The following is a 13,316-nucleotide window of genomic DNA, read 5'->3' as shown; positions in this document are numbered from 1 at the left end:
ATGATGCCTTTCATCATTGCCGCACTGCCATTTCACCCATTGTCCCTCACTCTTTTGCTGGTTATATGGATGCATACAATTACCTTCAGTTACACAGAACTGTATTGAAATACCATTCCACTGAGAGGAAAATAACAATGCTAAGTTTGGACATCCCCTATTTTGCTGTGGAGACAGGCAAGTCACTTGTCCCGCCAGCTCTGTTGTGTCTAGCTTGCAGCTTTTAACAGTAAGAAGCTGTGATAATTCAGCACAGAAGGGCCTTGCACTTACTTGGCCACTGAATAATTACTATCAGATTTTTCCTCCCTGAAATCAGCTCTAGTGAAGCTGAAAGTGGAGACCAGCAAGAGATTGCATAGAGAAGCCCACATTTCAGGCCAGTTCTGGAAATGCATCAAACACCTCTTTTTCGGAGGCCACAGCTTGACTTCCACCTGCCATTAGTGTGGAATGTTGAGAAAAATGTACCCAGCATGTCATGGTCCTGATGTTTTGAAGCTACAAGTAATATTTATCTGCAGTTTCCACCTGTAAACATTAAAAGTAATTTAAGGTCTTCGATTTCAGAAGTGTGCAAACATTGTTAGAGATTTAAGTGCATTACTGATCTGGAAAATAATTTCATAAAAATGACATTGCAATATCACTAAACTGTTGTCACTTCATTTTAGTTAAATTATTTAAATTAAACTTTACCATAAAATCTTTGAATCAGACTGATTTCTTCTCTATCGTCATTAGTAATGAAGAACTTGTAGGTTAAAAATTCAGTTCATCCTGAAGTTGTACCTATACAATGCTACTGAGAAATAACGTGATTTACTTAAGACCTAATTTGGAGTTAGTATTGGTGAAGTCAGTAGAGGAACTTATCTAAATCTACATGCTTTTCTTCATCCCAATTAAAAAAAGATAGCAAATCCTCTGCCACCAAAATCTCTAATTTAAAGTTTTCAGGTTTTTTTTATTAGCTCTGAAAAAAAAAGAAAACAGACTTCCATCACTTTGGAAGATACTGGTTATAGAACCCAAACAAACTAACTCAGAATCCAAAGAGGAGTAACTCAAATCTTTCAGAAACTTTTTTTTTTTTTTTTTTTTTTTGGTGGGGTGGGGAGGAGGAAGTGGATTAATTACTTTAATTCATAGAACCATAGAACAGCTCGGGTTGGAAGGGACCTCAAAGACCATCTAGTTCCAACTCCTCTGAAATGGGCAGGGACACCACCCACTAGATCTGGTTGCCAAAGGCCTCGTCCAGCCTGGCCTTGAACACCTCCAGGGATGGAGCATCCACAGATTCTCTGGGTAATCTGTTCCAGTGCCTCACCACCTACAGAGTGAAGAATTTCCTCCTAACATCTAATCTCAATCTTCTCTCTTTTAGTTTAAAACTATTCCCCCTTGTCCTGTCATTATCTGACTGAGCAAAAAGTTGCTCTCCATCTTTTTTATAAACCCCCTCTAAGTACTGAAAAGTTGCCATAAAGTCACACTGGAGCCTTCTCTTTTTTAGGCTGAACAGCCCCGGCTCTGTCAGCCTTTCTTCATAGGAGAATTATTTAGGATTAATAATTATTTGGGATTGATCTGTTCCCTGAAATAACTACCAGTGGCCTACAGAAGCCCCTCACAGACAAACTGTGCAGAACTCTGTATCTCTGTCACAGCACACTGCATTAAGACAATGCATGTTTCAGGGAAAACTAAATCCCTACCTAACCTTTTCATTTAAAGAACATCTTTAAAATACACCCTTAGCACAAGCTGCCAGGAAGAATAAGAACAGCACTGTGATGCATGAGATACAGACATGTTATCTCTCCTGGTGATAGCTATACTACAACTTTTGCAGCCTTTAACATTGATTGTGTTAACATATAGCTGTGACAATACAAGCATCTGCAGTTCAGTGTTATATGAAATATTATCTATCAAATATATTCTGAACTATTCTGTAAGGGAAGATGTAGACAGTATTGGGTATGCTCTTTAAAGAAAAGACTATTTCATCACAAGGTTCATATAAAACAGTTCATAAAAATCCAAAGGTCTTACATGCTAGAAGACTTTTTGTCGTTTTTGATGCTGTTTTTTTCTCCACTTAATTTCATTTGTATGTCCTGTAGACATAACAACAGGTTTGGTTTTGATAACATCAGAAGGATCTTTCACATATAAAGTTGCCTTTCTTTTTCCTGTGTTGCTTACATATACTCACAACAATCTTCTCTAATGTTTTGTCTTCTGTATAGTTAAGATCTATGGAGAACAATTTATGGTTTGCTGTAAAGCACTTCACAAGCAAAATGAAAATGCATATTTACAAAGGTTCCATTTTTGTTTAAAACAAAAGAAAACTTAAAAAAAAAAAATTGAATATGTTTTTCTTTTTCTTTTCTTTTCTTTTCTTTTCTTTTCTTTTCTTTTCTTTTCTTTTCTTTTCTTTTCTTTTCTTTTCTTTTCTTTTCTTTTCTTTTCTTTTCTTTTCTTTTCTTTTCTTTTCTTTTTCTATAAAGAAAATGTGATGATGAGGTCAGACTAAAAAAAATGTGAGAAAAAGGAAAGATGTAATATTTCAGGAAACAGCACCCTACTGAAAGAAGAAATGGATCAATGTTGTGACTCAGTTGCATTTCTAATATAAAAAACTAAGAACTCTAAAAATATGTATATGTAAAAACATATACAACAGAAGTGAGTACTGATCTCTTTGTTAAATAATCTCAGTGGCAGTTAGAAAATATTATAGGAGCAAACCCTCTAAACACTGCCCTATATAAAATAAAAACAAACAGCAAAGGGTTTTTAGAATATTACACTGATCTAGCTGCTGTTATATAGGGAAAATAATTCAGTAATGTTAAAATCCTGGGCATACATTCATTGCTTCATAATTTTCTCCTAAATAACTGGTGTTAGTTAGGTACTTCCTACAGTGACTATCCACTGTCCATTAGTCCTATTTCATGGGACCACAGTAAAGGAAGAAATAATTCCTTACCCCTTTTTTTGCAGTATCAGACACTAAAGAAGCAGCTGGTCAGAGTACCCAAAAACAAAATCAGAGGGGCCACTGAGACACAGTTAAGAATTGCTGAGCACATGGATTGTACCAGCAATTCTCCCTTTTCCTTCCTGCTAAGTATGGACCTACTGCTCTGCAGTGGTCAAGGCTGTTCTGCCTCAGGCTGCTTTCAGAATAAGAGGTCCTGACACTCATTATAGTTTCCCAAATATTTTAGATGAATAAAAGTGTAAATCCCAGCACCCTGCTGAAATTCCAACTGATAAAATTATAGTCTTTTTGAATTCTGCAAATTCATTTAAACTTGATATTACTCTCTGTTCCCTACTACAAACCGTGCAATTTTGTTGCGCTTGTACAGTTGCTGGTTGCCTTCGAGCAGCTGCATTGTTCCAGCTGCATTTTTGTTATACTCTGCATTGGCAGAGGAGAGGAACGACTGAGAGTGTGTAATTCCCTCCCAGTCCCAACCCTCTTTAAATGTCACTGGCAACCGTCAATCCCCAGTGACAGACCCTTTTGTCTTCATGGTCCCTGGCTCCCCCCAGCAGAGGACAAAAACCAGCCATTACAGAGGACAACCCAATTCTTGCCTACCTCAAAGAGTGTTGATGAAGTTTAATGGCATATTTGCAAAACATAAAATTATGCTTACAGGCAAAACATGATATACAAGTATTTAATGCTGTTATTTACCTAGGAGACTCTCTCTGGGTCTTGTGAATAGGACACTTGCCTTAAAGCCAAGTTTGTGATTTCTTGTTAGCTTGGTCTTTATGATCTAAAACCACTTTCTCTGAAACTCAGTAAGGCAGAAATGCTCTAAGGTCTACCAGTTCTGTTCAAGTCAAACATTACAAAAGTACATGTGCTTTAGAAAACTCACTATGGCTGCTTCCTTAAGAAGGATTTTCTGGCTAGTTTAGGCCTCTTGATTTTTTTGGTATCTGAAACCTGCAAGGCTCCTCTCCTTCCTCTCCCTGGCAGTTTCTGTTTTGGTTTTCTAATGAAATCAGCATTCTTGCAACTTGATCTGGAACATTTACAGGAGATAGACTCAGTGTTCTGAGAAAACTTCTGTGATGTTTCAGTTGGGGAATTTCAGTTATAATTTTTAATTAATTTAGTACTGTCTAAGATGCATGAGAGTGGAAGATCACAGTACTAGATCTTAAAGAAAAGAACTCAAGACTTGATTACCCTGCTGTAATTGCTACATAACAAACTGGAACATAAAAACAGAGAACTTCTCATTAAAATCTGATTAATAATGTATGATATATAAAGCACTGTGAATAAACATTAAGCCAACAGTAACAGTCTGAGAAAGGACAGCAGAAAGTTATGAGATCCTCTCCCTGCTTGCCTGATGAATGTATGGAATTTCTCAAACTTAGATACATTTCACTTCTACATTCAAAAGCACCTGAAGTAGCTTTACTTTCAGTATCTTTCATTTTGTTTCCTGCTCATGTATAAAATTTCTGATGTTAGTGGAGTCTTGCTAGAAAGAATACTCTAATAAGTGTGCTGTCATTAAAAGGAAACCAAGTATATTTCTACTGTTATTAGTAAGTCATATTTGTTACATATAATTGATTGCCTACAGAAACTTAGGTAATTTCCTTTCTCTGCTCAGTCACCTCTAATCACCAACAGTGTTAAGTTCATTTGTTAGTACTCACAGATGTTCATAACTGCTGAATGAATATATTATATAAGAAAGACAGCTTTTCAAAATCACTAGGAAAACACTTAAGATGCCAATGCTTTTGTGTTTATTCTCACTCACATTCACTGTCTTTCTGCTTTACACCACTGTTAATATGGGAGCAAAAAAACTTCTACCTGAGCACTGGAAAATAATATAGGTACTAGACAGCAGTAAAGGAAATTGATCTGTCATTTGTAACAAATATCCGTATTTCTTACAAGAGTATTTATTTTTCAGAATACTGTTTGGGGGACATTTAGATACCTCTCATATCAACTATTTGATTCTTTTCCCATCACCAAAAATAAACCAACAAACCCATAGGGATAGGAGATGCAACTGGCATAAAATAAGAAAGGACAGGACCACTATTCTACATTACACTAGGTCTCGCAGCATGCATACCAGATTTGCTCTGTGGGTACACAAAAAACAGTTGTCCAGGATTTGCAGATGTTGGCAGTTGTCTGGAAAGCCAGCAAATCCATGACAATACCAGTTCAGCAGTAGATTAGCACCAAAAGCAGAAGCCTTTGTAAAGACAGAAGGAACTGAGAAGTCTGCAAACTGGTGGTTTCTGGCAAGAAGATGCAGCACAACAGGACAGGATCAGCAGGGGTTAAACATCAAGGTATTTTTGGAGAACAGACTTTTCTAATGTGCTCCATTTGCAAGGAGTTAGTTATCAAAGCAGAGAGCTGGAATTCTTGTTCCTATAGCCAGGAATGAAGGATTGCTTTTTATCTATTGCAGTTATTTGCATGGGGGTAAGATTTCATGTGTGAGGGTCCTTGTTGTATCCTCTTTGTTGTTATTGTTTCTCTGGTACAAATCTAACCAGAACCATCCAGAGACAGAGAAAGAAATGCTGGTAAACCACAGATAGTTTTCTTTTTAATTTAGAATCTTTTATCAGGATTTTCCCAACTACTCTAGCTAAAATGTGGTCATCCCATCTCCTGAGAGTCAAAATGAAATAAAGATAGGCACTTAAGAGTATCCCCAAATCCCAGGAGAAAAAGAGTTCTTCCTTACTAAAACATAGTCATAACTAAAAACAGTGGAATGATACCTAGAAACACAAATTCTAGCCCAAACCCTTACTTCAACATTATCTAAAATGTTACTCCAGTGTTGCAGAAATTTTGTCCATGTTCACAAGTCATGCAGTGAATGTGTTTTACTTTTTCCTCACAACAAAATCTTGAGGGGCCTTTGTAGCTATTTCGCTTGATGATTCTTCTGTATATTCAGAAATCCTTGTCTTTCTGTATATTTCTAAACAGCTCCTTTCCCAAAGCTCTTTGGGTGCCTCAAGACCACCTGTACTTCCAAATTGCCTAGCCAATACAAATGAGTGGGAGAAAATAGGGCAGGAATTCTGGCTCCTACTGTAGTATGCCACTGGGACATGACGAGGCCCCAGGCACACACCTGGAGGCTCAAAAGCCTTCTCAACATACTTTAGTAGGCCAGGAAAAACAAAAACAAGAAATGTCTGCTTTTCTTCCATCAGCAGTTCAGGAATACACTTCCTGACTATCTGGAAGTGGCTTGTGGTAGGAACAGGTAGGACAAAGACCAAAGAAACATCACAGAAATGTTCTCCAAACTCAAGTTATCAATACATGGGTCTGTGACATATTGCTACCTACACATAAACTTAGAAAGTAGATCTTCACTGATCTGCATCCTGGCATGGTGAATTTCAGAGTTACAAGGGAGCTTTCTCTGTATGAATTTCTAATCACTGTGTTATTAATCAGTAATACTCAAGGACATTAACTTAGTTTCTAGTTTGGAGGAGGACCAAGCTGCTTTTTTTTTTTCTTTTTTCTTTTTTTCTTCTTTTCTTTTTTCTTTTTTCTTTTTTTCTTTTTTTTTTTCTTTTTTCTTTTTTTTTTCTTTTTTCTTTTTTCTTTTTTCCTTTTTCTTTTTCACAATTGCTCCTAAAACTGTAATAATAATACTATTGCAAACAACAATGACTCCCGTTAAAATAATTGCTTAGAGAAAAACCTCCTGATAGTTGCATGGACAACTTCCTATCTGCAGCTGAGCTCAGTTGACTTATATTGTCTTCTTAATGAACCATATATAAATACTACGAGTATGATCTAACACACGTCTCAACAATGTCTGGCATTAACTGTGTATTCAATCAGTTCACAGTTTTACATTAATTTAATAATAAAAGGCATGATTGTGACTATGATGAAGTCTACCACCAAGAGGAACAGAGTTCTAACTCCTCTGCATGGACTACCTGCTATCTTGTGGCTAGAGTTACTATTACTCATTCCACTAAGAACAAGACAGGGAACAAAGAGGTACTGGAAAGATAAACAGGCAAAGGTTTGACCCTACCTCAGCAACTAAAACTTCATTAACCTTAGCTGAGCTGGTGTTGAGTTAATTTGTTCCCAGCACAGAACAATAACAAATTACTTTTCCGCCTTTGAGGGGAGCATGGCTGAGAACTGTTAAGCATTGCCGTGTAACGTACACTTGGCAGATTGAAGATTTACAGCTTTTCAGAAAGTGACAGTGCAATGCCATGTACTTCAGTTTAGAAGATTTATCTCAGGTTTTAAATCATCATCACATTTACTTAATGTTTGTGAGAAAGTGTTTTTTCACACCAGAGTCAGATTCAGGACATTCAAGGCTGTGGATGTGGTCTACCTTGACTTCAGCAAGGCTTTTGACACCGTCTCCCACAGCATTCTCCTCAAGAAACTGGCTGCTCTTGGCTTGGACTGGCGCACACTTCGTTGGGTTAGAAACTGGCTGGATAGCCGGGCCCAAAGAGTCGTGGTGAATGGAGCCAAGTCCAGTTGGAGGCCAGTCACTAGTGGCGTCCCCCAGGGCTCGGTGCTGGGGCCGGTCCTCTTTAATATCTTCATCGATGATCTGGACGAGGGCATCGAGTGCACCCTCAGTAAGTTTGCAGATGACACCAAGTTAGGTGCGTGTGTCGATCTGCTTGAGGGTAGGAAAGCTCTGCAGGAGGATCTGGATAGGCTGCACCGATGGGCTGAGGTCAACTGCATGAAGTTCAACAAGGCCAAGTGCCGGGTCCTGCACCTGGGGCGCAATAACCCCAAGCAGAGCTACAGGCTGGGAGAGGAATGGTTGGAAAGCTGCCAGGCAGAGAAGGACCTGGGAGTGATGGTGGACAGTCGGCTGAATATGAGCCAGCAGTGTGCTCAGGTGGCCAAGAAGGCCAACGGCATCCTGGCTTGTATCAGGAACAGCGTGACCAGCAGGGCTAGGGAGGTGATCGTCCCCCTGTACTCAGCTCTGGTGAGGCCGCACCTCGAGTACTGTGTTCAGTTTTGGGCCCCTCGCTACAAGAAGGACATCGAGGTGCTTGAGCGGGTCCAGAGAAGGGCGACGAAGCTGGTGAGGGGCCTGGAGAACAAGTCCTACGAGGAGCGGCTGAGGGAGCTGGGCTTGTTCAGCCTGGAGAAGAGGAGGCTCAGGGGCGACCTTATCGCTCTTTTTAGGTACCTCAAGGGAGGCTGTAGCGAGGTGGGGGTTGGCCTGTTCTCCCACGTGCCTGGTGACAGGACGAGGGGGAATGGGTTTAAGTTGAGCCAGGGGAGTTTTAGGCTAGATGTTAGGAAGAACTTCTTCACTGAAAGGGTTGTGAGGCACTGGAACAGGCTGCCCAGGGAAGTGGTGGAGTCACCATCCCTGGAAGTCTTCAAAAGACGTTTAGATGTAGAGCTTAGGGATATGGTTTAGTGGAGGGCTGTTAGCGTTAGGTTGAAGGTTGGACTCGATGACCTTGAGGTCTCTTCCAACCTAGAAATTCTGTGATTCTGTGATTCTGTGATTTCTCTGCTTCTTCCACTGTACTTCATTTGCCATTCTTCAAATTGGGGAAACAACAACAACAACAAATGAATAGTTGTGAAATTCCAACCACTACACAATATCTAGCCTAATAATCCACATTGGGGTTAAAATTTGAAGCCTTTACCTTTACCAATGAGAAAATCCTCAGGCCTCTTATGAGCATGGGCAGTGCTTTCCAGTCTGGCCTTAAGGTTACCTAATAAATACGTTATTGTTTTATCTTTTATTTCTTTTCTCCACACTAAGAGCTTGGTATTGCTGTTTGTTTGTTTGTTTGTTTGTTTGTTTTTGATGTTTGTTGTTGTTGTTGTTTTCCCGTGTAATTAAGAAACAAAACAAAAAGCACTGACAATGTTTCTCTTCTCTTCTCCTCTTTTTTTCTCCTCCCCTCCCCTCCCCTCTCCTTTTTTCCTTTTCCTTTTCCTTTTCCTTTTCCTTTTCCTTTTCCTTTTCCTTTTCCTTTTCCTTTTCCTTTTCCTTTTCCTTTTCCTTTTCCTTTTCCTTTTCCCTGCTGATTCTCTCATTTGGCTAAAACCACATACTACAATAAATAGCGTAGTTTATTAAATTGTTTACAGACGTTACAGCTAGAATCTACTCAAAAGTTGTTAAAATGGACATTTTTAGGGAACTAGCCTATGTTGATTTTATGTGGAAAAAAAAAAACAGATAGGAAAATAACGAAATGTCAAAAAGGAGAAATCCTTACCATTCAGGTATTTACAGCACTAAAATGCTGCCTCTAAATTAGAGGTCATGATATCCTCTTTCCCTCTCTCTATTTCTCATTACTAAGGAATGGGTGAAAAGGTTTGCATTTTTAAAGAATCCACAGACCTAGGGTACTTTTGTAGGAACCTGTAGCTGAAATGACCACTTTTCTTTTATTGTGGAATGAAACGTAACATATGTCTTATTTCTTTTTATGTTGCTGGAATGTCTTCTGAATCCAGAAGACAGAGCTGGTTGATATATATTAGATTTTAGGTAAATCCACTGATAGTAAAACTGCTCAGAATCATAAATGATTATTATCATAAGAATCTATATGGACAAGTGTCTGTAGGTGATTGTAGGCAAACAAAATGAAATAGGCACTAAGATCAATCACACAGAGTTTTAAAGGAATTTGAAGCTGCAACAGATTACTCTTACTTAAAAGTGCCTTGTTACCTGAGACTACAGAGTGGCATTTTTTAACAAAATTGTTCCAAGAGAGTTTCAGAAAACAAGCCTGTCAGTCCAATATTTACACAAAACAAATAGGTGGAAACTATAATATAGAACAGTGGACATCTGGATATATATGACTTATCTGGGAAGAGTTAAAACTGTTTTCCTAAAAGGAAGTCCTGCCTCACAAACATAGGGCTATCCTTGGAGGGTATCAAAAAACATGTGGATAAGGGTGATCTGATTGATCTCGGATTTACAGAAGCCTTTCAACAAATTCCTTCAACAAAGGCTTGTAAGAAAACTAAGCAGCCATACTATAACATGGCTTGTAAGTATAAGGTGATGCATGTTGGAGAAAAAAAACATTAGTTCACATACAAAACAATGAGTTTTGAAATGACTAATATCGGACAAGATTTTAAGATTTGAAAAGATAGTTCATGAAAGCATCAACTCATTGGCAGCTGAAAAAGCAGATCAGGTGTTAGCAATGTCAGGGTTAGAAATTAGAAAACAAAACAGATAACGTCATCATGTTATTGTATAAATCCCAACTTTTTCTGCAGTCAGATGACTTGTATGGTTTTCCAGGTCCTGCCTCAAGAAGGGTATAGAGAAAGGCAGCAAGGATAATGAAAGATATGAGACAGCTTCTGTATAAAGAATGACTAATTATCCTATTTGTCTTCCCTTGAAAGTAGATGACTGAGGTGGATATGACAGATATCTATAAAATATGTGGAAAACATTACAAATACACTTGGTAAGTGTAGCTGGGGATTGCTTGTTCAGTCTCTGACACAAGAAGCAGGGGATGTCAGATAAATCTGCAGGATCCAGATTCAAACAAGAAGAGGTGATTTTTTTAAAAGTCACAATATAATCAGGGATGACTTCCTACAATCAGCTATGAATACTAAAAGCTATGTGGGCTTGAGAGGAGTCTGGAAAAGTTCATAGAAAATAAATTTATAACTGTTACTAAATACAAAGCAACTGCATCTGGCTGAGGAATTTCTTGAGTGGTAGTCACTGCAGGCCACCTGAAAACTAGTGTACATTTTCCATGCTTTTATTCTTTTTCCTAAGTAATCATTTTTCACCCCGTATCAGAGACAACATTTCAGAATATATGGCCTCACTGAAGTCTAAGTACTATTACTTAGCTACTTTAAGCTTAACAAATCTTATCAGTGCTAACATGCTAGAATTTTGTACAAGCAGTTCTTAAAAGCAGATGGGCAGCTGGGTGTGGGAAAGGAATTTGCAGGTGGCTTCGCGCTGTTTCACACATCCCTGAATTAGAGATAGGAAACAAGCAGTAGAAACAAAAACTTGAGCAAAGTTGAGATAATGTAAATTGGCTACAGTGTTAAAGATGAGTTTTGGGCAGTGGCCAATTGCTGGCTGGCTCAAAGTTTGTCTGAGGGTCTCTAACCAATTGTATTGTTTCAGGCACGGACAGCACGTGGGACTATGGGGAAAGTATATATAGTAGTTAAAAAGGGCAATAAACTTCTGTTCAAGAGCCGTCAGGAGTCTGTGTCTTGCATCCCTTCAGCTGGGGGTTTGACCTAGAATTTTTTCATAAAGATCTTATCATCTTTTTTTTTTTTTTTTTTTTTTTCATAACAATCATATCATAGAAGATCAGATTCAAGCCGAAGCTTTGCCTGTATTTTGGCACAGATAAATGTTGGCATTTGTAATTTTCTGAGTTGATAAAGTTGAGTGGTAAAGTTGAGGTTTTTTGATAAAGTTTAGTTTTGTCACACATAATTTTTATCAGTTGTTGCCTACACTTGGATCTTTTGGTTTTAGAGAAAATGATGGAGATGAGGGCAATGTATGTATCTCTTTCTCAAGAAATACAAATATCAATGTCTCCCATTTTTCTCAGGCAGCCAAAAGTCATTTGTATGGATTAAGAGCAGCAAATAAACATTAGAGTCAGGTTTGACTGATCTGATGCCAGCAAGATGAAGCTTCAGAATAATTTCTTTCTGTCATAAGTAACCTCTTTAAGACTGGTAAGTCAGTATAAAGATATATGTTCCATGTCCACAAAAAGGATTCATTTGCTTGTGTGGTTGGCCAAAAGCTTGAAATTATGTTCTGCTGTGTGGCAAATGTGACGTGTTGGCTGAAAAGCAATAGATTGCCAAAACGCCCTGTTTTATTTCTTCCCTTTCCCATCCCAGTGGTGCATCTCAGCAAACATAACTTTGCTACCTGTTCTGCTTTTTGGGGATATGCCCATGATAGCTGTCAGAGCAGATCCCAGGAAGACTCAAAGGTCTTGGACTGAATGGTTTCCCAGGGAAAATTATAGGAAAAGTTATAGCTAACAAAGGGTTGCAATCCCATTATTCAAGAGGGGTGGAAGGGTGAGCAGGGGAGGGTTGCTTGCTCTCTGTTTTTCTAGAAGGTAGAAGGGAAGAATTCAAGTGTCATGCTGCTGCTGTGGTTTGAGGGGAATATGACTTGGTAAAGGTTAGAGAGGCAGTGCAGAAGGTAAGTTCTGACAGGATGGAAAACAGTTATCCCTATCACTCTCTGTGATTCTGTGATTCTATGTTATGATCCCTCATTCAGGAAGGGAAACTTGAGGTTAGAGAAATATGTCTTTCTCCCTCTCCTTTCAAGAAGTGATCTCTCTTTCCCATGCCCGGGCTGATTGCCAAGGCATCCAATTAAGATTGTTGCTACACCTTCCTGTTATGTCTTGATGGGCTATCAATATTTCATTTGGCCCACCTTTCCTGCCTTACATTAGGTCCCAGATACTACCTCCACCCTCCCGCCCACAAAATTTTTAACATCCAGACGCTGTGCATGCCAATGCCCTGTGCTGAAGCTGAAAGCTATTCAGATGAGCTGTGTTGTGCCAGAGAATTGATATCCCTTTATCCGCCACCCTCTACCCTGTGCTGCCTTAAGGAACGCATGACAAGCTGCTGTGGGAAGAGGCCATAAATGAGAATGTAAAGAATGGTAGCTAAAGAGGAACAAGCGACCAAAGCTTTTTATATTTAACAAAGAAATATTGTTCCTCAAGAAGCCCAGATGAGCCTATACCTTTTGGTGAGAGGGGTGAGGAACAGTGGGTAATGGTTCATGTGGCAGCACCAGCCTGATGGCAGAGAAAAGGGTTTGAGGTAAACATTGAGAGAAAGCCATGGGAAGGTAGAAAACATTAAAAAAATCAAACAGCAATTTCTTATAGAAGACACAAAGGCTCAGAAATAGGTTAGCAAAGGCAGGTAGAAAATTAAGAGGCAAAAGGAAAGTTAGATTGCGGAAGAAGGTGCAGTGGAATTATGAAGATCAGAAGACTGACATTCAGCAGCAAATCTGAAGATACAAAAGGTACTTCACCCCATGGTATGGCACAAGAAGGATATCATGGTATCATGAGCTTGTAAAATGTGAGGAGACTGCTTGTGTGTCCCTGAGTGCAAGGTGTGAACAGAAGGAGTTAGTGGTATGCAGTGCACTCTGACTCTTGTCTTAATGACTGGAGCATATTGT

The sequence above is a fragment of the Aythya marila genome (assembly GCF_965140915.1).
Source record: "Aythya marila genome assembly, chromosome: 4".
NCBI lineage: Eukaryota > Metazoa > Chordata > Aves > Anseriformes > Anatidae > Aythya > Aythya marila.
Note: the sequence above shows the minus strand (reverse complement) of the source record.